Genomic DNA, 26,318 nt, shown 5'->3' on the forward strand with positions numbered 1-26,318 from the left:
CTTGATCCCAGGTCTCCAGGGCCACACCCTGGGCTGAAGGTGGTGCTAAACCGCTGAGCCACCCCGGGGATCCCAAGACACTGCTTTTTAAAGGACTAGACGTGGATCCTTGGATGCAGCCTTAAGGGATAGAAGACAACTGGACTTTTCATTTCTCCTACTGGGTCAGGCAATAAAAATAATAGCGCCCGCTTCTTGAGGGAGTGCTGGGTGTCAGACACCGTCCCTACTGCAGGTCCCTACTGCTTCACGGCCTTGGGTCCGCACACAACTCTGGGAGGCAGATCCTCTGGTCTTCACCTACAGGAGAGGACGAAGCAGAGAGAGACGGGGTGGGGGACAGCAGGCAAGGTGACACGGCAGAGGCGCGGGGCCCCGGGACAGTGGACACTAAGCCGCCGCACGCACGTACACGGCACCCGAGAGCAAGTGAGGCCTTTGGAGAGAAGGGCCCGGAAGCTCTGGGCACCCCGGGCACCCCGAGCTGCGGGCACGGTCGGCGGTGAGAAGGCTCCGAGTCACACGCGGCCTGCGGCCCGTCCCCCTCCCTTGCAGGACAGGGTCACCTCCCGGCTCTGCTCCAGACGGCCAGACAGCCGTCAACCTCCCTGAAGCAAAGGTCCCGGGGCTTCACCGGCCGCCGGCTGCTTCCTGCGGCCTCCCCACTGCGAGGCCTTCAAATGGACGTCCTCCCGACGCCCTCCCCTCTGTGGTCTGACTCCGGAGCCAGTGTGGACACGGCCTTGGAGCCCTGCCCCCAGCCCCCGGGCCGAGCTGCCCGACAGCTCACCGGCAGCTCCGCCTCGGCCGGCCTCCCCACACTCGCCCCACACTCTTCTCTGGCACCCAACCGGCACCCAACCGGGCAATCCAGGGCCCACGCGGGCGCCCTCTCCTCCCCTCCCCCACTGGCCCTCTGTCCCCTGGCCACCGACTCCATCCAGGCTGCTCTGGTCACACACAGGACACCCCCTCACTTAAACACTCCAGGGGCTTTACTGCTCTGCCCTGAGCCTTCCAGAAGCTCCCTGCCAGGACACACCAAGCCTCCATGGTAGGCTGGCCCGCTTGCATCCTGCCCCGCCATCTGCTCCCCAAGGCTCTGGGCCACCGGGAAATGTAAGTTCTCAAGCACACATGGCCTCAACTATGCCCACGCCGTTTGCAGGTTTGGCTCCCTTTACCCACTGGGCACCTGGTGAACTCCTGCTTTCCTTTCAAGTGCCCCCAGGTGGCAGCTCCTCAGAGAAGCCTTCCGTGCCTCTCCCCGTGCCGCTCTGACCCTTCTCTTGGCACCTGTGGCCCTCTGCCCCCGCCCCACGATCTCACTACTAAGGTGCTCCCACTACACCCCTCACTCTCTCTCCCCCATGGCTCCAAAATTTAGAGGAAGGCTCTCAGTGCCAGACACCATGTAAAATTTATTATTTGGACCAATTGTCCCAATACTCAAATTTACTTTATAGACATAATGAATGCTAACATAAATCCTGGCACTCTACCTTACAAAACAAAAATCAGAAGGCCTTGGGGCACCTGGGTGGCTCAGCGGTTAGGCGTCTGCCTTCAGCTCAGCGTGTGATCCCCGGGGTCCCAGGATCGAGTCCCATATCGGGCTCCCTGCTCAGCGTGGAGCCTGCTTCTCCCTCTGCCTGTGTCTCTGCCTCTCTCTGTGTCTTTCATGAATAAATAAATAAACTCTTAAAAAAAAAATCAGAAGGCCTTGCCGGGCTCTGGGCTCCCTGCTCAGCGTGGAGCCTGCTTCTCCCTCTGCCCCTCCCCCTCACTCATGCTCTCTCAAATAAATAAATATTTTTTTAATTAAAGATTTTATTTATTTATTCATGAGAGACACACACACACACACACAGAGAGGGAGGTAGAGACATAGGCAGAGGGAGAAGCAGGCTCCATGCAGGGAGCCCCAACGCAGGACTTGATCTTGGGACTCCAGGATCACGCCCTGGGCCGAAGGCGGCACTAAACCACTGAGCCACCCAGGAATCCCCATAAAATCTTTTTAATAAAAATCAGAAGGCCTTTCTTATATGCTTGGACAAAGTAAGGGAGCTGAATCAGCGGTGACAAGTATTTCTGGAAAACTGTTTTCTCTCCAAGACGGTGTTCTTAGACGTAAGACAATGAAACAACAAAACAACAAAAACCCCTCTCTTTCTGAGCTACTTCCCAAAGAGAACTGAGCCCAGGGAGGGGCTCCAAGAGGCCACAGGGAACTGGGAGAGTCGTCCTTGCCAAGGGGAGCTCAGGGCCAGCCCTGGTGCTGCCATCCGAGTGACAGAGTAAAGACGCTCCTGGGAGAGCCTGGCCTGTGGGCCTGGAATCGGGGGCCACAGGTGTGCCCACTTCTGAGCTGGAGCCTTCCAAAGGAGGGGGAGGCTCCCTGGATGTCAGAGGAAGCAAAGCATGAAGGGACTCGTGCAGTGTGCCCGGGGAGGACTTGGTGGTACCTTCGGTGCCTCCACAGTCTCCTCGCACTCCTCAGAGTTCAGGGAGAAGGATCTCAGGGGCTCACATAGAAGATCGGGGCAGGGGGGCTAGGAGAGAAGTCCCAGCCCGAGCTGCCCCTGCAGCTGAGAAGGCTGCAGATGTCACCCAAAGCACACACAGCTGCCCCTCTGAGCAGGGTGGGGTGAGGCTGAGCAGCCCCCGAGAAACGCACATGTGTCATCTACTGGGGGGTGACCACAGAGAAGACCACCGATCGCAGACGGGCGTCTCTGCTTTCCCTCCTCCCTGAGCCAGCACCCCGGTTCAAACTGGTGGCTGCCCCTCCCTGTGAGGACAAGTCTGCAGGACACCCCCCGGGGCCGGCCCGGCCAGATGACTTCCTTGGCCCGATGCCTGTGAGCCTGAGCGACAGCCTTGACTTTGGAACAGAACTTTTACCGTGAGTTCCTTTGTGCCAAGACTGGCAATTTCCCGGCTGGAGGCTCCTTTCGCCAAGGTCCCGGATGGATGAGCAGCACCAGCGGGAGGAAGAAGCAACCCTTCGCTGCTGCAGGCGCGGAGGTGGAGAGCGTGTGTGTCAGCAGGGTGACCGGCCCTCGTCGCCTCGGACCTTCCCACTTCTGCACGGGGACCCCCAGACAACCCCTGAGTCCCAGACAGACGGGACGGTGGTCCCCCGGCTCCTGCCGCTGGCTCTATCCGTCGCCCTAAGCTGACCTCCACCGGCTGGACGGAGGAAGCGCAGACGGAGGCCCGGAGGCGGAGGGAAAGGGGATGTGTTCACCCTGGCCCAGTTTATCTTCACAATAACCTACTGTGATCACTATCCCAGTTTTCCAGGGAAGCGCTGAGGAGGCAAAGCTGCGTGGCCCTAGATGACACAGCGAGTGGGCACGGGAACCCGATGTGTCTGGCTCCACGCACGCTGGTCCCTTCTGCCTGCCACACCGCTGCCAGTCCTGCCTCGGGCCCTACCCAGCCCCCCGGGAAGGTAGGAGGGGGATGAGGATCCCTCCCCTACCTGCCCCCCTCCTGTCCCTACCCTCGGCTGGGACAGCTGACGGGAGTCCTGTGCAGAACACCTTGCGAAGCCCCAGATGGCCCTGGGGTGGTGGCTTTTGATGGTGCATGTCCATGAAGGGGAAATCGGCATCCTTGATCGTCCTGTCTGCTGGCTGCTTACCGATCTGCTCCCCCCAAAGCCCCGAGCTCCCCAGGAAGGGCTCCTGTGTGGCCATGGCTGCATTCCACAGCCTTCGCGGGCCGGCCGGGGTCACAGACGTGCTGCAGGCCTCAGCCCCGAGAGCCATGGCAGGTGGCCCGCTGCTGGTGGCGGCTCCAGGCTTACGGAGGGAATGGATGAGGGGCCGCTCTGGTCTGTCCAGGTGCTGGTGGTCCGAGGCCAGATGCTAGAAGGGCTCTGTCTCGCTGCAAGTCCCCCCCTAGCCCCCCACGGTCACTCTGACAGCCTGTGGGGAGTTCGGCTGCCCTGCTGTGTGCAACAGATGCCATTTAGAGAATGTTTGCCCGGGGAGACCTGATGTCTGCACCAAGGTAACAGGTGTCTGCCTCGGGATCATTCAGCAAGCCTTTCTCTAGCCTCTGGGGCACTGGGGACACAGGGAGGAAGGAGCAGTCCTAACGTTCAAGACTCCCTCAGTCTAGCTGGAGAGACAGGGTCTAAGTAAAGAGACAGGCAGGGCCACGCTTGCGGCTGCGTGTGCAGCGTGTTGCACAAGCCCAAGATGCGCCTCGGCTTAGGCTAAGCGGCCAAGGTTTGTAGGGCCATTCTGACAAATTTCCAGCAGGTGGCAGCCAAGTGACTTGAGGAAGGCGGGCCCTTCTCTCGGCCCTGAAGCACAAGTGAGGCACAGGGGCGGACAGCAGGTGAAAATAATTGATCAGCTGGTGTGTGTGGTGGGGGTAAGGGGAGGAGAGAGAACCAGGGAGGTGGCGAGACCCGAACTGGATGCTGCAGGTGCTTGCCCCGTGCATGGGATGCTCGGAGGTCTGTCCTGAGCCAGGGAGAGAAGTGCTTGTGGTGGCTGTCAGGGGCCCGGGAAGCCTGTTTGTGGTACTTGGGGACCCGGTCCTACTGGTAGCTCTAGAGGCTTGGGAACCCCGAAATCAAACACAGAGCAAGGAGGCTGTGTTTGGAAGCTCAGGGCTTGGAGGGCCGGCTCAGAGGGTCTCGCGGGGGCAGGATTTGTAAATCCTTCAGCATTTTGTGAACGCAAACCAGGCTCGTTCTTGTAGAAAAGATCTCTGATACCACCAATGGAGGAGAATTCCTCGGAATTCTACAGAATTCCGGGCTCCGGGGGGCTGTCGAGGGTGTTAGAGGGGTTCGGAGATGTCGTTGAGAGGCTCGGCACCGAGCATGCAGCTAGCGCAGCACAGTGCTTAGTAGGTGTTTGTTGAATGAATGTAATAGAGACACCGGCTTAGACCTTGGCCAAGTCTATCATTGAAGTATAGGAAAGAGAACCTTTCTTCTTCATTTTTTAAGGTACAGAGTAAGAGAGCCTGGCCCTAAAGACTTAGGGGAAGAACATTCGCCACCAAAAAACTTACTGCCTGAAGTTGAAGAAAGTTCTGGAAAACATCTGCATCTTGTTCTGAAGGAGACAAAAGCAGGCACTGCTGTTATTTCATGGTCCAATGCAGGCTGCTGGCGTGAGGGAGAGCACGGTCAAAGATGGGGCAGCCCAAAGGCGCCTTGAGTCTCAGGTTGGGACTGCGGATGGAGGCACACGCGAGGTAAGGCAGGGCAGCAGGGTTGGGCCCCAGGAGAGCTGGGACTCCGAGAAGAAAAGGGAGCTGCCTCCTTGGAGAATGGGGGCAAGGTGGAAGGGAAACGGGAAGAAGACAGAGCTGGTGGGCCAGGCCTGTGGGGTCCCCAGCCCCTCCACAGGCAGGAGCTGGGGGAGAGCTGTGATTCTCCCCCTGGCACGGGGCAGGTGGAGGTGTGGATGATGGGCACACGAAACGGCAGGACAGGGCGGTGGTCAGCACAGGGTGTCTGGACCCAGACAGCCTGGGTTCAAATCCCAGCGGCGCCATGGACGAGGCGTGCATCCTGGGCCAGCTCCCCGGCCTCTGGGAGCTGCCGTCTCTCACCTGCCGGGGAGGAGCCTGCCTCCTCACAGGACGAATGAGCTGCATCTCTGAATGCTCGCAGGTTAACTGTGCTCACTGAGATGGATGACCTCACGCTGGTGGGAGGAGGGTAGAAGGCTGTGGAAAGGTCAGCTTTGATGTCAAAGGCGGCACACTCAGAACGGAAAGTTTGAAATGAGGAGCTCAGAAATGGCACTGCTGGGGATTTACCCCAAAGATACAGATGCAGTGAAACGACGGGACACCTGCACCCCGATGTTTCTAGCAGCAATGTCCACAATAGCCAAACTGTGGAAGGAGCCTCGGTGTCCATCGAAAGATGAATGGATAAAGAAGCTGTGGTTTATGTATACAATGGAATATTCCTCAGCCATTAGAAACGACAAATACCCACCATTTGCTTCAACGTGGATGGAACTGGAGGGTATTATGCTGAGTGAAATAAGTCAATTGGAGCAGGACAAACATTATATGGTCTCATTCATTTGGGGAATATAGAAAATAGTGAAAGGGAATAAAGGGGAAAGGAGAAAAATGAGTGGGAAATATCAGAAAGGGAGACAGAACAGGAGAGACTCCTAACTCTGGAAATGAACGAGGGGTAGTGGAAGGGGAGGTGGGCAGGGGGTTGGGGTGACTGGGTGACGGGCACCGAGGGGGGCACTTGACAGGATGAGCACTGGGTGATATGCTATATGTTGGCAAATCAAACTCCAATAAAAAATAATAATTTTTTTTAAAAGAAGAAGAAATGGTAAGAGCCGAGTACACAGGCTTGGTGGACGCAGAGAAAGTTACCGTCGAGGGGGCCCAGCCCGGGGCAGGGGGGCCTCTGGGGACCACCAGGGTGATGCTGAGGGGGGCTGGGGAAAGGCCAGAGTGAGGGACCTGGGGTGGCGCGGGGCAGGGGGCCAGAGATCAACCCAGAGGCCAGCATTCTGCAGCAGGAAGTGCTGAGGACTCCTAACAACTGGCAAGCTGAGTGGCATTTCAGGGGCCCAGCCCCTTCATTTCACTTCAATGAAACCAAAATACAGAGAAATAGCTCCTCCTACAGAGAGCTGGGAATAGGATCCTGAGGCACTGAAGTCCATGTGTGAGAACAGGACTTTGCAGCTGCCCGGGAAGGTGAGACGGAGAAAGCACAGGACAGTGATTAATTTCACTACGGAGACGGACACCACAGCTGAGCTGACAGCTGTGCCCAGAGCTGGGCTGCCCACTCCCCGGGGGGGGGAGCCCTGGGGTGAAACAGCGACACCCCAGAAGTGCCAGGGGACAGGAGATTGATGTCCCCCTGTGGCCCACCTGCAAAAGGTTTTGCTGACAGGTACAGAGGCCTCAGATGGCTACCAGGGGCCCGAGGCCCTAAAGCAACCCATGCAAAGCAATTTCCCAAGCACCCATACACGCCAGGTCATTGGTATGGGGAGAGAGTTGGGAATCTGAGTAACTTTCCAGCACAAATTGCATGTGGCAGTCAAATTTCGATCGAGGACAATGTTGTAATAATGAAGACACTGTTGGTGTGTGAGTCCACAATCATTCATCACTCTTTCAACAAATATTTGCTGAGGGCATCCAAGTGCCAGGCACCGTTCTCCACAACAGGCCCATGGGTGAAGACACAAAGATCCTTGTCCTCATCTGGTATACATTCTGGCGAGGACGGCAAGCAAAGGAGACAAATAAGTAAGTGATGCTGGGACATGGTGAGTGCTGGGGAGAGACGTCAGCATCGGGGCAGGAGGTGGAGGCAGTCAAGTTTGGGGAGGTGAGGGTTGGAGGGAGGAGCACCCTACACCAGGAAGGGCCCACGCAAAGGTGAGGAAGGAGCCGAGGGCTGCCAGAGGACCAACCTTGGGCTAGGATGGGCACGGACCACATGGGGCCTGCTTTGACTGTGAGCGAAATAGGGAGTGACAGGCTCCCACTTGGGGTTGTCTGGCTGTGGGGTTGAGAAAAGATTTTGAGGAGGAGGACCTGTGTGTGTGGGCACATGTGGGGCAGTGGGGTCTCTGTGTGTGTGTACAAATGCACGTTTTGGGTGTGCACACCTGCAGGTGAGCTTGCACATGTATGTGCCAGAGCACACCTGTGCATGCACATATATGCATATGAGCATGTGTGTGCACACATGTGCAAGTGTGTGTGAGTGTGCATATGCATGCACGAGTGTCCTGTGGGGGAGGCCAGTGAGGAGAGGACTACAATAGTCTGGGGAAAACACACAGCTGGGTCCTGGCCGGGGAGTGCAGGAAACCAGGAGCACATAAGAGGGCTGGGGGCTGAGCGGCCAGGCAGGGTGAGGAGTCACCTTCAGTTCCTGGCATCTCTGGAGGAGCAGCTAACCGGACTTCTGATTTTTTTGTGGCATGAGGGGCAACAAAGGGCCCCAGCTACGGGGACACCTGGGGGTGGCAGCCCAACCTGAGCTCCGCTTGTCAGGCTGCATGGCCAGTGTGTCCACCTAGAGGCCAGGGGCTGTTGGTCGGGACCTGATGAGCAAGAGGCACACAAGGCATCTAAGTTACAGCACAGACTGCACGGCTGTGCGCTGTGTCGCCGCTGCCCGCAGGGACTCAGTTCCTGGGTATCAATCCTGCTGAGGATGCTGCTAGCCCGGACGAGGCTGATTTGGTTCTCATAACGATCTTTCAGGAACGGCATTATTAACAACACCGTGTATAAGATGGCACTGAGGCTCGGAGAAGTACAGCAACTTGTCTGAGATCGCACAGCCAGGAGGCGGAACAAGGACCCACCCCCAACGTGTCCAACTCAAGAGCTGGGCTCCCACATGTGCTTTGTGTCTTTGGGGACTCGGAAGAGAAAAGTGAAAGCTCTGTCCCAAGTAGGAGAAATCGGGCGGGGCCAGAGTGTGCCCGCGCCACTCCCTCCCACAACACAAGGGCGTCAAAACACACAGCAAGGCCGTGAATTGACCCGAGCGCTGGGGGACTGGCTGGTGTGTTTAACAGATGGTCCCTTCCGTTTCAACTCGCAACAACTGGAAACCTTTCTGAAATGCACTCGTCCGCATGCCGTCCTGGTGAGGACTGGTTGAGGAGGACGATTTAACCTTGCAATGAAGCTCAAGGCCTTCCTCCAGTGCTCCAGATCTCAGACGTGGCTCGGAGTGTATCCTGACCCCGGGAGTGACCCCGCAAGTTCCTCTTTTAGCTAAAACGGAATCAACTTGTTTTCTTTCATTCCTACGCAAGGAATAAAACAATTATTTCAGTGATTTCAGTTTCATTTCTCTGAGCTTTGGTTACAGCAAGGGAGCGTTCCATGTCCAAGGATCTGAAAGCGCATGAGTTCTTGAGGTACTGTTTTGGAGAAAATATTCAGTGCAAGGATCACAACAAAAGCAACAATGCAAAAGCTATAGCAGCTGAAACCACACGCTGGGCCTTGATTTTGTGCCAGTCAGTGTTTTTTCATGTTATTTCCAAAGAAGTAACTAATTTTCAGAGATGTTAAGTAAATTGCCTGAAATTCTTAGCTCATGAATGAGAAAGCCAGGATTCAAACCCAGGTCAGTCTGACCCGAAAGCTCTGTGACAGGTGAAGGCCTATTATCCTTTCTTAGTTAAACAAAACAAGAGAAAAACCTCCTATGAATAGATAAAAAGACAAATACCTCAGTGGAAAACTAACTAAAGAATAGGAAGAGGTAATTCACAAAATTCACACAATTAATTCATGCAGAGGCCGTAAAACAACACAGTAAAGAGGAAGGAGGCTGCTGGCTGGTTCTCCTTTCTCTAAAAATCTACACATGGATGTTTAAAAAAATGTTTGTGCAGGTGGGAGAGGTGGAAAAAAAAAAAACAAATGGCAGAGATGAAGAAAGATGACGAAAACCATGTTTCAGACTCCTTAAGATATACATATTTTCTAAGATGGATGGGGGCAACATCAAAACACCTTATTTCTCTAACAAAGGATGCAATTAAAAATTCTGACTTCTATTACATATTCTTATGTAAAAGGACATTTTAAGGGAAAGGAAACCATTTTTTAAATTTAATTTTTATTTTTTTATGAAGCTCTTCCCCCCCCCCCCCGGACCTATTTAAAGACTCATGAAGTTCTACAAAGCTATTGGAAAAATATCTGTCCACAGGTTCTCCTGCCCATTCTCTTGCCTGTTTCCAGAGGCAACCAGTTACGGAAAGCACCCCCACCTCTCTGAACAACAGCTTATGGTACCACTCAACGATATTCCAGTTTCAACTAGGATCTATTCACTTCTCACCATGGAAGAGGAAAATGTACCTCTCTTCCATTACCTCTGTCATTACAGACACACGTAAGAACCTACCCTACCATTCAGCCAATAAAGTTACATAATTACTTGGGTTAGATGAATGTTCGGCTTTTATATTTACTGTGATTAAGCAAATCCTAGGGTCAGTGGAATCTTGTAGTATATTCTGACCTCATTCCTTTGTTGCATACCTCTGGTTCCCTTTAGTTGTTACCTGTCCTTTCTAAAATTAAAAAATATGTATATATATGTACATATATTTAACCAATCCTCTTGCATTTGCCTATGTCTCCCTTCAACTTGTTCAAAGAAGCCATTTCTTGTCATTTCAGATGTATCCTAAGGTTTCTCCAGCTAATTTATAAGCTAGTACACACACACATGCATGCACGCTCCCTCTCTCATGCTTTCAAAGATTCAATACAAATATTTTTAACATTCTTTTCACCCTCTTGAAATTTGTAAATAATATAGCCTACCAACATTTACAATTTCAAAAGCAAGCAACATGATAGCCTAACTATAATACAAAGGAGAAAGAAAGGTTAGTTAAAATAAGATACTACGTATGGAGTCAATATGCAAATATCGGGTTCAGCTACTCAGAAGACATGGTGAAAGGTATAATGAGGTGCCGGGGCCTATTTATAACGAACACGTAAACCTCATATATTTGGTAGCTGTGTTCCTGGAAAATTTAGTATATATTAAAAACATGCAAAAATTATGCGTGTTTATGTTTAAAGTGGGAGTCCGATTCCAGGCTCAGATCATTGTAAACAGAGTTCCAGCTACGTGAATGCCCACGGGACGTCAGGAGGTTGTGCAGGATGTCAGACACTCCTTTGTTCTCCATAGGTTTCACCTAGCAAATCTGCTTCCCCCTCCACAGCCCCGGCCTCCGCACCCGGACAGGCAAATCGCCCTGCACGTTACCAAGGTGTCCTATAGGGGGCGCTACGTACCCATTCAGTACCGGCAGCTGGTTCGACTCTCTTTTTTTACAAAGAGAAGGGGTAAAGAGGTTAAGATATCTACCCAAAGCCATATAGAGAAGCGACAGCAGTCAGGACTAGATAAGGAGAAGGGGTAGACAGGAAAGGAGAAAGGAGAGGATTCAAATATTCATATATATTCATTGCTAGACACGGTGGCAGGTGCCTTTTGTCAGGCTCACACGTATCTCATCTAATCCTCCTAGCCTCAGGGGTTAGTTCCAGCCCCAATTTTCAGACGCGGACACCACATTTTAGGAGGTTAGGTCCTTGCTCAGGGCCCCATTTTTGGTAACAACAGAATTTGATTCTCTCCAGTCTTTTTTCTATTGGTTCAAGCTGCTTTCCCTCCAGGTCTTGGGGCCCATACCTTGGGGTCCCCTCACTTTGCTACTTAAATCTTTAGGAAATAGTACCTAGGGTGTAGGCTGTCTGAGGAGCAATGAGCAAAAAGAAAGATGGTTCAACCCCAGCTTCTCGGCCCTTGTGGTTGAGCCGGTGTGTGGCCGGTGCCCTGGGGTTCCTGAGCACAGGAAGCCAACTCTTGATGAAGTCATATGCTCCCGGGAGAGCCCAGCCTGACCTGCCAGGGGTCAGGCCAGGACACCCAACGTGACCGCAGGGACTTCTCCCGCCCCGGAAGGCCCAGGCCTCTGCAGTCCGCCCCACACTCCGCACGGTGGCAGGCAGCCAAGGGGCTGGAGCTCACACGGCAAAGGCAGGAAAGGCCAGGCAGTAAACGAGGGCTTGGTCACCAAACCTTGAGGTGTCAGGTGTGGGGAACGCTCCAGAACAGTCACTGCAGCTTCACGACATGTCTGCCTCTGCTTAATTAAGCTCCAAATCATCCCTCTAAGAAGACAGTGTTATTTCCACCTTACAGAAGAGGAAACCAAGACCACAAGTGACCGGCACCTAGTTACACTGCTGGCAAGGGGCAGGGCCCGGTGCTCCCACCCAGGCCAGACCGGCCGCGACCCCCTCCCTCTCCTGCACCTTGCAAAACCCTTCCTGATTTATGCACTGCAGACCAATGCGTATTTGGCACCTTACCATCCAGCTGTGGAGGGCAGATGGGCATCGTGCCCCTCCACCCCATCAGTTACGACTGACAACTGGATCAGGTACTGGAAGAGGTGGTCCCATCTGGCAGTCGTCAGGCACCTTTCTCTTTTAGCTTTCTGGCCACAAAACCATGACTAAGCCCTTTAAACAAGGAACCCATTGCATCAGACTTCATATTCAGGAAAAGAAAATACACACAGCCCATATTTGTCACCCTGATCTAAATGCACCCCACAGGGCCCAGCAGAGCTTGATGAACCCATTTGTTGATGACAGTGCACAGGCCTCTGCCCCGCAGTCCACTGTGTGCAAGCAATCTCTGAGGAGGTTTCGCAGAAAAGGGTTCACCATGGGCTGTGGTCAAATGATTTTTTGCAAAATAAGTCAAAGGAGGGCCAGCCCCAGTCTCTAATGCATCCACATCTCTGCTCTGCCGCTTACTTGCCTGACTCTGGACAAGATCTAATCTCTGTTCCTCGGTTTCCCCATTAGCGAAAGGAGGATACTGACAGTCCCCACCTCACAGAGTGGCTGTAGGCAGTAATAAAGACATCGATCTAAGAGCTTAGAACAGTGCCTGGCGCACAGTGTGCCCTCGCGTTGCCCTACCACTGAAATTAACATTGACGGTCACATCTGAGCAAGAGTGGTTGACGGCCCTAGAGGACACAAACCCTAGCAAGGGAGATAAAGGTGTTGGTAAGGGGAGGGGAAGGGGTCCATGAGCACTACGTCCGAACCTCAAAAGTAGAACCCAGCTGTGCCCGCGGACCTTTGTTCTGTGTTGCTACAAAGGGCTGACCTAGGTCAATGAGGAAACGGTGCCAAGTGGCAGATCTGGATTGGAATAAAGAAGGATTTTTGGACAGGCAGACATATCCACAAACAGGGAGCAGGACGCCTGGTGCGTGGGTTCCTGGGGGGCTAGGGACCTGCCTGCCTGTCATGGACAGTACACATGGGGTTTTCCTGCACAGGAGAATGGCCAGGGGAAATGGTCTCTGATGGCCCTTCCCACTGGACCATTCTATCACTCTCTGATAACAAGCAAGTGCTGATAGCCAGGGTGTGGCCAATCAATCAGCCTGAAGGAAGGAGGAGAAGACTTTGGACTATCTCAGTGTACACAACCTTCAGGACTTTCACTTCATTCTCAGCACACCAGCAGGGGTGGTGGTGGTGGTGGCTATGACCAGCAATGGCTCCATGGAATTCAAAGCGTTTCCCAAGCACCTGCTGAGTGCCTAGCAAAGTAATTTCGAGAAAGAGTAAGATGACAGAGCTGTGCCAACAAGCTATCAATGTTTTCTCAGAGAATTGAAAGACCGCATCAATGACCAAAGCCACTGTTATTTGGGGCACAGGATACAAGTCATCAGCAGGGCCTGGGGGGCAGGAAGATGAGGGGGGTTGTCGGTCCAGGTCACAGGCAGCTTCCCAGCCATCTCTCTGGCAAGGTTTCAGTGTTCTTCCCCACCGAAACTTGTACCGACACAACCCCCTGACCTGGGTGTACTTGGTGCTCCGGGCTGACCCCCACACAGAAAGAGATGCTGGGACACAGGGGAATGGCCAGGAGCCGGGAACGAGAGAGGAAAGGGTTGATCTGCTCGTTGAAAACTGATTCGGGAAGTATCCTCCATCATGAAATATTATCAGCTTTGTCAACTCTAAAACTTAAACAAAATATATATTTAAAAGTAGAAACCATTTTGTCATGGAAAGATTATCAGACTGTATAAAAACTCTGACGGAAATCCAAGAAAAAAATTGAAGATGCTAAGACTAAAGCTCATCAGCTATTTCCCAGGTATTTCCCGTACGGTTGTTACTGCTAATTCATATGTTCCCAGCTCTGAGGACTCAAAAGCAGGTCAGCAGCTGGAGGCATCAAAAGATTAAGGAAAAACAATTTACGGAGATGACACTGGAGACATCCTATGTACTGACTTCAATTCTTTGCACCTCCTGAAAATGTCTGCAGATATTTCTGAGAATCTATGTCTGGAGCAGTTAGGGACTTACTGGGCAGGAAGATAGTCTCCTCTCAGAGAGAAGATACTTGATCCTCCACAGGCCCCAGCCCGAGTAACTCAGGCCCCCAAGCCCCTGGTCTGCCCAGAACGGCCCTCGTTCCTCTCTCCCTGCCACGAGCTTCCTCTGCCTGGTGGGCTCCTGTCCCAGCAGGGCGCTGTCCCCCACCCCCTGGTTGGCCGGCTGTCTGCAGCTAACCCCCACTGCTGCTTCCTCCCTGTCATCTCTCCTCCCTGCTTGCTTCTCTCCAGGCTGACTACTACAGCCTTAATTTAGGCCCCGGTCACCCCCCCACCCCCGGCCTACTCACATCCTCTAAAACCACTGGCCTCCAGCACTGCCAAGAGGTGACTTTTCCAGAAGCTTCCACAGTCCATCCTTCCTCATAAAGGTTTCTCTCATGCCCTCTGCCTCCTCCCAGCCACAAAAAGAGAACTAACCCCCAGGGTGCACTCTAGCCAGACACTGAGCAGGGCCAGTAGCCCAGGGCAAGACAGGTACAGGTTTCGGCTCACCTGCCAGCTCGAGTCCATGGATATTAGGCGCCCAGAGTGCTGCACAAAGAAGGATTGGGAGGGTCGGAAAGAAGCCACCAGGAGCAGTACCTGGGAGCCCGAGGACTGGGAAGAACCGTGCTCGTGCGGCCCGCCTGCCATCCCAGCACGGGGCAGAGCCTTCTGCAGCACTCCAGACCCACCTGTCCCTGGCCTGTGCCCCAGCCTTGCACTCCCTGCGGTATTCGCATGAAATCTCCTCAATGGTCCACTTTCAGGGCTCCTCCCAAAGTGTCATACCTACCTTTCCCGGCACCACCACGCCACCCTAATTTTCTTCCCTTGATACTCAGCAAACGGCTGCACCTACTTCCCTTAGAAAGGGACGAGTTAGGGAGCCATAAGGTCCCTATGGCATCCCTAACACTCTTCCAAGTGGGTCAGAGAGCAGCTGATTTTACCTCTGCCTTAGTGTCCCAATACACAGCTTCCCAAATCCCGCCTCGCCATGCTCTCCACTCGTCTAGCTGGCTGTTGTACTCACACAACCCTGTCTACTTCGCATATGGTGGCCCCTGGACTGTCTTCATGTCTGTCTAAGACTGTGAGCCCTGCAGGATAGAAATCAGATCTGTCTGGTTCCCTGGCTCTGAGCCTGGCATAGAGAGGACACTGTTAGGGAAAAGCAGGGAGCCCCCAGCCCCAGCCCCAGCCCCACTATGCCATGACTCACTGCAGGGCCCTGGGAAAGCCACTCCCCTCCCTGGGCCTCAGCCTCCCCACCCGGACAGGGATGTACTTGAGCTAGAGGATCCCTGAAGTCTTGTCCAGCTCAGAGACGCTCCGAGAACGCAGGCCAAAAAAGCACTGGATTTGTGCCTTTTGTGATGATGTGGGTAATAATCACTGAGCGAGATACCGCAGGAGTGGCCCAGATCCACCATTGCGAGGAGTGAACTCCCTCACGCGGATACCGAGTGCTAGGGGATGTGTGCTTGTATAGCTAAGGAGAATGGACAATGAGGAGTGATTTTATCTCCCTTTGAGAACATAAGCACACTCTTCTATATTTGTACATACCATCTCCTAATTTAGACAGTGTAGAACTTTTTCTGATCAGCACTCACTTGCCAATAATTTCGCTCTACATCTAAATGAAGAATAGGAGTCATATAAGTTCACAGATTGAATGGATGGCTGATTTACAAAGCCCTTAAAATGTGGCTGCAGGCCGACGCTGGCAACCCCATAATTAGATATGGCATGCTCTGCGATGATGTATTTTTTACTGTTTTTTAATAACTCAGTTCTCCTTCTGGGATGAGGGGAAAAATGGAATTTGTTAAAAATAAATCGAGATTTAGTGGCTTTTCAGCCTTCTGCTGCTTGTTGCTCACAATATTCTATAAATAAAAGAAGCCCTGCCCTATAGTGCACTGTAAACACCCACAGACACTCAGAGCCAAATTCTTCCAATTATGACCCTCTGCCAGTTGCCAAGCTACTGCAAGGACCCACTTGAAAGGCGGCCATCTAGGCCATCTCCTGATTAAGCCGCCCGGCAGCAAGGAGGAAGGCCTGCTGCTTTGGCACCATATCTAGTCTGAAATAATTGTTCCATTTTCTTGAAATTAAGCCCTTTCCTTGTGATCGAATTACAATTCAGAGGTAGATGAAAAACGAACCACTTGTCTGTCCGTCCCTCTGCCCGGGTCATGTGTGCATCGAAGATCTGGGCTGTCACGTGTTGGACTTAAATCAGGCGGCAGAAGTGCCTTCACGACAGTGTCTTTAGCTGCACCGAGCAAATCAAGGTCAAATAAAAGTAGGTCAGCTCTGAACATGACAGGTGAGTCACAGGCAGCCTGCCCTTCTGCTCAGCAGCTTTCCTCGCTAATCAGTTCGGGCCCCTCTTGTTCAATGGAGCAGACTGAGATGGTCCTTTAAGAATCACTATTCCACCCCGGGAGGGACGAGGGACAGGGACGATGCGGTCGGTATCGGGTGTCAGGCTGACTGCACGGTGGTTCAAATGCCACCGCACAAGCGGAGACTGCCCGGCGGCCGTGTGGCCCCAGCCAGCCCTTTAAACACTGCGTGCAGAGGATCAGGCAATTGCCGTGTGCCACAGTCTCACTGAGAGAGAAATCCCTTCCAGTTCCTTAGAAACCGGAATGCTCAAAGCGGCACTGGAGCAACATGGGCTCCGGCTAGAAACTAATCACCCTCCTTCTTCAGTGTCAGCTCCACTGGGTGAGCACAGGGCCCTGTGCTATACAGTTCCAGCCCCAGAAGCTCACGCTCTGAATGCCGAGCCACTTAGAGAACAAATGCCACCCCAAAGAGAACGGGTATGTGCTCTGTGGTCAGATTTTCCAAACTCAAAACTGAGGCCTATCCTTAAAGGGACAGGATGTTCAATGCTGGAAAGCCTGGGACTTGGGGGTGGGGTCACAGAGCATGAAGTCTCATCAGAGAGGGCTCCTCTGGGTGAGCATGGGGGGCTCAGTTGGTTAAGTGTCTGACTCTTGATTTTGGCTCAGGCTGTGATCTCAGATCTCAGAGCCGTGAGATCGAGCTCCCCACACCGGGCTCCACGCTCAGCAGAGAGTCAGTTGGAGATTCTCTCTCTCCCTCTGCCTTTCTCCTCCTCTAAAATCAATCAATCAATCTTCAAAAAAAAATATTAATAAAATAAAATGGCCCTTACTGTGACTCACCCACCACCTGTGGGTTCTCATTTCTTAATGTCTGAAATGGTCTCGTTTCTTTGTGTCTCCTCAGATTAGAACGTGAGCATCAGGAGAGTCTTGTTCTCGAGTATTTCCAGAGCAACTAGAATGGTCACTGGCTCATAGGTGCTCAATATTCACTGAGTAAACGAATCCACACCTAGCCTCTGGAAGAGCAGTCTATGTACCCTCGATGCTCACAGCAATCTGATGAGGTGAAATCATTACCTCTTCTGTAACAATGAGAAAATCGAGGCTCAGAGAGGGTGCATGTTTTTCCCAGGGCTGCACATCTAATGAGTTCATGGAGCTGGAATTCCAAGCCAGGCGTGAAAAGTTCTAATCCTGGCTTTGAAATGAGCATCTGTTGCTTTTATAATTTAGAAAAAGCAAAGGAGAAAAACTTTAGCGGAAAAACTACGTATCAGAAAGAGCTTTACATCAAATGATCTAATACATGACAGATTTGGTTCCTATGTCCCCAAATATCAGCCCCCCTTCTATCTGCAGAGGGCATCGGCACCACAACCCCACAGCCAGAGTGGGAGGAAGGGTCCTGGGGCCCCCATTATGGAAGGTTCATTCCTGTCTTTCTGTGGAGCTCTGAAGGCCAGGTTGGGGAGGGGGAGCTGTTGGCAGTGGCACCCATGACTCCTATCACTTATTCCATAATTTGCTGCAAAGTTTCCAAGCAGAGGCCTAAGAGCAAGTTAGAAGATTGTATTGTAGAGTGCTTGGCATGTGCCTTCCCCCCATACTCGTGCCTTGAAAATTGGAATAAAAACATAAAAAGGAAAGGAAGCATACTTTTAAAGACTGAAATTTCAAAAATCGTATTGAAAAGTAGAGATTTATATTTCCCTGAATTTCGAACACTGAACCATGCTGAAGGTAGGCAGATGCACCTTTATAATCTGTATATCACAATAAAGTTCCTGTTGTCTGATATTTGGGGCCAAAAACTCCTCCCCAGGCTGTCTACTCGATGCAGGCTACGGCTTGAATTGATGTACAAACCAGCAGGTCAGTCTCGTCAAAATGGCCAGCTAATTCTAGTGTGTAGATACACTTCTCAAAAATGGGAAAGAAATGAAAAGGGCAAGTAGTATCAATAAAACAGGCTTTCCCAAATGCTACCAGGATGGCCTAACAACCTGTGAATACAGGCATCCTACAGAAACAGAGAGCCCTTCCTGATTGTGAACAAGGGGTGATAGGACAACAGAAGAGCTAATAACCTTTTGGATCTGAATTTCTTTTTTTTTTTTTTTAAAGATTTTATTTATTCATGAGAGACAGAGAGAGAGAGAGAGGCAGAGACACAGGCAGAGGGAGAAGCAGGCTCCATGCAGGGAACCTGACACGGGACTCGATCCCGGGTCTCCAGGATCAGGCCCTGGGCCGAAGGCAGGCACTAAATTGCTGAGCCACCCAGGGATCCCTGGATCTGAATTTCTCAGCTAGAATTCCTGAGTGGGCTTCAGGGCAAATGTCTCATGAATAAGGTTGGTCTTGTGAGAAACTGTCATATACATTTTTTGGAGAGAGGCTCCGTGAGTCACCAGAGTCACAAAGTGATCTGTGACCCCTTCAGGCAGGGACACCCACAAGCCCCTTCTGCTGCCACTCCTGTTTTCTTGGGACAATCCTGTGACATAAGCAATGACATGGGAAGCCCCCCCTGGCTTGTAGAGCAGACAAGATGACATGGACAATCAGGGAAAATTGTCTAAGCTCTTGCCTGAACGGCCCAGCTACTGGGACCGCTCAAGTGAGTGACTGAAATGAAGTCATTTTCTGGAAGGGACTGAGGAATGGCAGAGCTTTAGCTTGAGCCCAGGGCCCAGACACAACCAGAAAAGACCAAGAGAGCAATGGACACAAAGTCTTAGGGAATATGAACTTGGAAGCAACAGCATGGGACAGGAGACAGGACAAGGGCCTGGCAGCCAGGCAGGGCTACATTCATTCCTGACCCCATCCGCGTACTAGTCACGTAGCCTTGAGACAGGGATGATGACGATGGTGGTCATGGTGGGATGATGACGACAATGGTGACGACCATGACAATGAGACACAGATATCTACGATAAGCTATTACCTTCTGACGGCACAAAGCCTAGTGTATAGCAGGCAAATGCTTACATGCTTGTGAAATAACACGTCAAAATACTTTTCACAGTGACACATGACCCTCTCTAGATTTTTTTTTGAAGATTTTATTTATTTATTCATGAGAGTCACACACAGAGAGAAGCAGAGGCACAGGCAGAGGGAGAGACAGGCTCCTTGCAAGGAGCCTGATGAGGGACTCAATCCCGGGACCCCAGGATCATGACCTGAGCCAAAGGCAGACGCTCAACCACTGAGCTACCCAGGAGCCCCTGACCCCTCTCTAGATTATCTGTGTTTTCTAGATGTGGGGAAACGAAGGTTAAAAAGGTTACATAGCATGCCAAAGGTCCACAGTTAGTGGGGATTCAAATCTGAGTCTGTTAGACTCTAAGCCCATGCTCTTAACGCCTAAGCTCCACTGCACTGCCAAGTCTCAGCTTCCTCATCTGTAAAAAGGTTAATAATACTCACCCTGGCAGGGTGGGAAGGGTGAGACAGAAAGCATGTGAAGTGTTTAGCACAGTACCTGGCACCCAGGAACTCTATAGTGTAGCTATTAATGTAATGGAATGGAATGGCATCTGGACCTTTGGAAGAGAGACAGAGGGTGGGAGGTGGGCATCTGGCTGTACAGATGGTACAGCATTTCACTTCACGGGGCTCGACAAACAGGATTAGGAACTTTGGACCACGGCTTAAGAGCCTGGGATGGCATCATCTCAGTTAGGAACAGAGAGGGGACACCTCGGCAAGACGGACAGGCATGTATTCGCTCAGAGATGAAAGGCTCCCCTTTGAAAGTTGGAGAGGACTGGGGACTTCTGGAAGAAGGAATAATTCAAGCTCCAAAAGAAAGTTTTCAAGAGGCGGTACCAAACAGCATGGCTATTCCTGGGCTACGGATGTATGCCCACCGACAAGCCGACTCTCCGCTGCCCCAGGGAGAAGAGTCCCTGTGTGTGTTTGTGGTAAGGGAGATGCCGAACCCCCAAGGTACTGGTAAACCCCATCCGGAACACAGGCAAAGGAGGGGCATTCTAAAAAAAGGAGAGAATTTGTTAGAGCAAGTCTCCTTGGGAGTTAAACAGGAGGAAATGTACCCGCTGCAAGAAAGAACCAAAGACCTAGTGTGGCCTGTAGTGTGCAAGAGCAGAAAAGGGCCCGTGTGCAGGAGGAAGCATGAGCCTCACCGATGCCACCACCCTGACCGCACTCCTACTCTGCAGAGTCACTCCTCTGAGAGCCATCAGCACTGCAGAGAATGTGCATCCCAGAGCTGACATTTGCCTGGGGAAAAAAAACATCACGCAGGATTGCCAGCCTGCTGCCCCCCCCCAGCCCCCCGAGAGCCGCTTAGCCCCTGCATTTCTAATAGAGGAAGTGCTCCACCGAGTTATCCCGATAGGAACCAAAGACACACACCCTGTCATCGGTCCCCTCCCCGCCATGCCCGCGGCCCTACACAGGACTCAGCATCAATTTCCTGGACCATTTTAACTGCTTCTAACTAGTTCTGCTGCCTCCTCCTACAGTCCAGCCCCCACATTACCACCAGCTGGCTTTCTAAAATAAAAGTGCTGACCACGTCACTCACCTCCTGAAAGATGTCTACTAGATTTGCACTGCCTACGGAATAAACGCCAAAGTCTTAACTTGCATTAATTCATTCATTCTTTTCCTCGCCAATCGAATGTGTGATATTCACCTCCTGGGTGCCAGGCTCTGTTTTAGGTCCTGGAGATAGAATGGTGAATGAGACAGGTGAGGCAAGCAGCCGTCCTCATGGATTTACATTCTAGTAGGGTAAGCAGTAAAGAAGACAAATAAATAGATCGTATGAAGTCAGCTAGTGAGGAGTGCTAGTGGAGACAAAGCAAGGTAAGAGGACCGAGTGATAGGGTAAGGGGTAGAGGAGGACAGTGCATTTCTAGTCCTTGAACACAGTGACTAGATGTCTATTCCTCTTTGCGCCCCATCTTATTTGAACAGACACCAGAATGGAATGAAGGTCAGCCGGGCAGGGATGTAGGGGAAGACTGATTCAGGTAGAGAACAGTAAGTGCAAAGGCCCTGAGGCAAGAAAGAGGAACAGCAAGAAAGATACAGTGGCTGGGATGGAGGGAGCAAAGCAAAGAGTGCTAGGAGAGGAGACCAGAGAAGCAGGAGGGGCTGGCAGGCCATGGAAAGCAGTTCAGATTCTATTCCAAGGATGCTGGGAAGCCATCGGAGACTTTTGGCAGGGAAATGACACGATCTGATTTACTTTTAAAAGGTCACTCTGCCTGTTTCTGTGGAAGACTGATAGCAGTAGGGACGGAGCAGAAACGGAGACCGGCTGCGAGATGCGGGGACATCTGGACGAGGGTAGGGAGATGTGGTGGCTTTCAAGATACACTCTGAGGGAACAGCTGTCAAGAACTGCAAGCAGACGACGTGAGGCGCCAGGGAAGGAGCAAGACGATGATGCCTACATGTTGGGCCTGCGTAACCAGGGAAATGGTTCTGCCTCATAAGATGGGGAAGAGGGGGGAGGAGCAGGGTTATATGTTTTCCTTTTTTTCTTTTCAAGAGAAAAATATCAAGACCTGTATTTAGTTATCTTAGGTCTAGGATGCCCATTAAACATCAAAGTGGGGATGCTCAGTGGGCAGTGGGTATGTGGGTTGGGGCTCAGGAGAAAGGTCCAAGGTCATCATTGTACCGATGACCACTGGGTCCTCCACCTCCGGACCGGCACCCAGGCGTCACCTCCTCCAGGCTCTGGCCGCTGCTCTGTGGCTCCTCCTACCTAGAATGCTCTGTCCTCACTTCTGCAGTGTAGGCTCCTACTCGTCTCTTGAGACTTGCTCAAGAGGCACCTCTTGTTTAAAGGCCCCTCCTGAGTGCCCAGGGGAGAGCCCCTCAGCCCTCCCTTCCCCTGCGGTGCCCTGTCACATGCCCCAATAGCCTTGTGTCACCTCTATTTGCACCTTTCCTCCTCATGAGCATCTTGAGGGCAGTGACCAGAAGACTATTCCTCCCTGCACCCCACCTCCTACCATAAGGCCGGGGCACGGCAAACATTTGCTAAATGAACAGAGATGCCCTCTCTGTAAAGAGGCCCAAAAGAAATGACATGCATGCCAACTGACACACACGGCAGCCGCTGTCTGTGAGGGGTAAAGGGGGAAATAGGTATTGCCCCTGCAGCGCTAGGGGTAGAATGGTAACCACCTTCGAGGAGTTTCTTAACAATACAAAAGAGCCTCAAGAAATCTAAGAGCTGGGGCACCTGGGTGGCTCAGTGGTTGAGCGTCTGCCTTCAGCTCAGGGCGTGATCCCAGGGTCCTGGGATCGAGTCCCACGTTGGACTCCCTGCGTGGAGCCTGCTTCTCCCTCTGCCTGTGTCTCTGCCTCTCTCTGTGTCTCTCATGAATAAATAAATAAAAATATTAAAAAAAAAAAAAGAAATCTAAGAGCTGAGTATCTCAGGATGTCGCACAGTGTACTGAACACCACACCTGAGAAACGCGTCTCGGGTCTCCCTGCAGAAACACCCAGCGAGTCCCAAACCAAAGCACTGAGGAGTCGGAGACAGAAGGAAGGAAACCGCCCTTGTCTACGTGGTCTCCTGCACTCCTGAGAGTGAGCCTGGAAGCAGGTCCTACTTTTACAGAAATAGATGGGTATCAGAGACGTTGGGTGATCCGCCCAAGGTCACAGAGCTGGGCTGTACAGGAGCCGGGAGCCACACTCAGGTCTTCCCGAAAGCAATGCCTGCGTTCCTTCCAGCACACGCCCCAGCCTCCCCCTGTCATACCAGGTCACAGGGCTGGCGGGATCCTTAGGGACCCCCTAAGCCCCAGAGCGTGCCGAGGAAATGGTACTCTGGAGAGGGGCTGTGATGTGCCCGCAGCCACTGAGGAGTCCCCAGCAGAACCGAGGCTGGAATCCCAGCCCCCGACTCCTGGGCCGGGCTCTGGGGGCGCGGCACCTGCTCTCTGTCACCCATGTCTCACAGCGCAGAGCCAGAGTTTTAACAGTTTAATCTCTCTGCTTACAGGTGCCCTAGAGGTAACAGCGAGGGGGATGGGAAATCGTGCTTTGTATCAGTGATTCCCGCTGCGTGATTCTGGGACCCCACGCACAGGTGAGACGCTAAGTGAGGAGCGCTGTCCCCACATCGGTAGGGTTACATGACCAGCTGTGGGACGTGACAGACCGCCGTATGGCAGCTCTCTCATTCCTTTGGACAAACATTTGCTGCCCACCTACTGTGTGCAAGACACTGAACAAAGCAGTGGAGGCCACGGGGAAAGAGGCCCGGAGGTGAACCGTGACTCTCCGACTAGTGGAATGATCAGCATATTAACCTCCCTAAGCCTCTGTTTCTTCATCAGTAAAGAAGAGTCCCTGTTTTCACAAAGTTGGTTCTGGCCACTAACTGGGATGACACATGCCCCTGGTATACAGAAGTGACGCAGTAAGCATCAAATGGCTGGTAGTCTTTTCATTGCTGAGAAAGCAAAAGAGCTTACTCATACTGTAGGGAAAAAAAAGGATGGAAAAAGGTAGCTACACCAGAGCTCTTGTAAAAACTTAGCAGAGTGAAGCAGCTAGCATCAATCCTCTGAGGGTTTGCCAAAGCATAGAGAAATTCTTTTTGAGAAATTCTGAGGGGCTGAATATCTTCAGGCAGGGAGGGGAGAAAGTGTGGCAGAATGAGAGGAAAAAAGACAAGAGAGAGGATGAAACTGAATATATCAGTGCGTTGGTAAGAGTCAATGAAATTAACATAGTCACAAAATAATGTGACTTGATTGCTAATGAATAGAGTTTGCTGTTCATTACCTACAGCCTCATCTTCTCCATCCAGCTCCTGTTCAATCTGCAATACCCTATTGGCTCGAGGACTTCTACTTCACTCCAGGTTAACTAATCTCTGCTCTATTAATTGATTCTTAGCAACATTACATCGTCTCTGCTTGCTGGGCTTCCCCTACCGAATAGGGAGCTCCTGAGAGGACACATTGTGCATGATTCACCTTGGTGGCCTTCCTCTGACCCCAGGATCCCCAGCCAGCAGCCAACAGTCTGGAGCATCCCCGGAGGAGACCCTTCTCTCTATAGCAGGAAAATGACCCAGGACTCACATTTATAAGTGTGCATTCTGTGCTGAACATTTGAGGGGCCACCTTTTAGATCTTAATTCATGTATTCCTCAAAATGCCCCCATGAGAGAATTGTTATCCTGATTTTGTAGAAGGGGATGCTGAGGCTCAGGGAGGTCAGGTCAACAGCCAAAGTTTCATACCACTAGTGAAAGTGATGAGACCAGGTTTTGATCCTGGATCCCCTGTTTTCACTAGACCAGCCCACCTGCATGGGTCTAATGAAGCTGAGGGCATCCTGGAAGGATGAGTGGTCTGGTCATCGAATCTCCCTGCAGGCTCATCAGTGAGGTTAGAGTTAAGGAGCTCTGGCCAAAACATCATAACCTGTTAGCAAAAGTCAGACACCAGGTCAGAGAGGCAGAGAAGAAGCCTCCATAGAAGATGGAATTCAAAATTTCACCTGCAGTTAGCAGGTGGTAAGTCGACCATCTCCCCCAACCCATCCTGTCTAAGGGGAGGAATACACATTCTGGGTCAGTGGTTCTCAACTGCAATGTGAACAGTTAAATCCCCTGGTCGAGAATTCACAGATCTTTCCTGCTGGGGAAACCTTCGAGAACACAACTATCAGCATTAGCACTCCTAGGAGAAGGATGTGGACATAAGTGACCACAGGACGTCTGGGAATGTCACTTCCTTTTCCTTTCTCTGTCTCCAGCTCAGTAAAGGAAACTTCCATGATGTGCTGTAGGTAAAAAGCTATGTCTCAGCCTCACAGAGGTCTGACTCCACTGCATTTGGAGTCAGAAGACCTGTGTCCAAGGCACTGTTCCTTCCTTACCAGCTGTGCAACACTCAATACGTCAGATCTTCTTTGGGCCTAAGTGTCCCGAGATATAAATAGGGGAAGAGGGGAATGCCTGCTTCCCAGAGAGGTTGTAGGGAGGGATGCTATGAGATAATACATGTGGGAAGAATCTGTCCATGTAAAAAGGTGTTCAGATGTAAAGAAGGGGTGAGGGGTGCTGGGGACATCAGGTCCCTCACTACCTCACCTGCTGCCTCCCCCTCCCCAAGTCTCCTGAGCCTAAGGCTTGGCACTACCTGCTGCAGCTCATTTGAATGCAGACCCAGCTTCTATACTGAGGGCTCTAGGGAAAAATACAAGCAGCCCTGATAGAGTCCTGGAAAAGGAAGCTGTGATTTGGCTGTTAGTCTTCCAAAGGCTACCTGGCACAACTACAATCCTTAACTAAGTTTTATTATTTTTTAAAGATATTTTATTTGCAAGATAAAGAGAGAGAGAGAGAGAATGAGCAGTGAGGAGAAGCAGAGGGAGAGGGAGACTCAGACTCCCCACTGAGCAGGGAGCCAGATATGGGGCTCGATTCCAGGACCCTGACACCTGAGCCAAAGACAGATGCTTAACTCGTTGAGCCACCCAGGCGCCCTTTTAAATAAGTATTTAATAATTAAATTGGCTACAACAGTTGAGAAACAGTTTTGTCATCACATACGATGATAATCATCACCAAAATCAAAATATAACAGTCATTTAATTGTTTAATTAAATATATTTATACATTACATATAATATATTTATATTATTAATATATAAATACATTACATAATGTATAAATATACATAATATATTTATACATTACATATAATATATTTATACATTATACATTTATACATTTTAATATATTTATATTTTTTGTCTATATACAAAGACAAATGTGTCATTTTGATGTCGTATGTATGACTTTTTAAAGTTTACTTTTCTTATATGTGTTTAGACAAAAAAAAAAGCTAGATTATTAAAGCCATAATTGGATACTCTTGGGAGGAGCATGAGTTGGTACAGCCTTTTGGGAGGGCAATTAGGCAATATGGATTCAAATTTTAAGTGCAAACTATTTAAG

The 26,318-nt window shown here is 51.3% G+C and overlaps 1 protein-coding gene and 1 long non-coding RNA gene across 27 annotated transcripts in view; one reads left to right on the plus strand and one right to left on the minus strand.

Moving 5' to 3' along the window:
- The window catches only part of BMAL1 (basic helix-loop-helix ARNT like 1), a 101,157-nt gene that overhangs the window by 34,012 nt on the left and 40,827 nt on the right, over positions 1-26,318 (minus strand). The window lies entirely within an intron of this gene.
- On the plus strand, positions 6,688-15,839 carry LOC140594402 (uncharacterized). Its single transcript, XR_011995096.1, has 2 exons — positions 6,688-7,281; positions 8,251-15,839. It is a non-coding gene; the product is annotated as an uncharacterized lncRNA (long non-coding RNA).

This window comes from Vulpes vulpes, chromosome 11, assembly GCF_048418805.1.
Source record: "Vulpes vulpes isolate BD-2025 chromosome 11, VulVul3, whole genome shotgun sequence".
Classification (NCBI taxonomy): Eukaryota; Metazoa; Chordata; class Mammalia; order Carnivora; family Canidae; genus Vulpes; species Vulpes vulpes.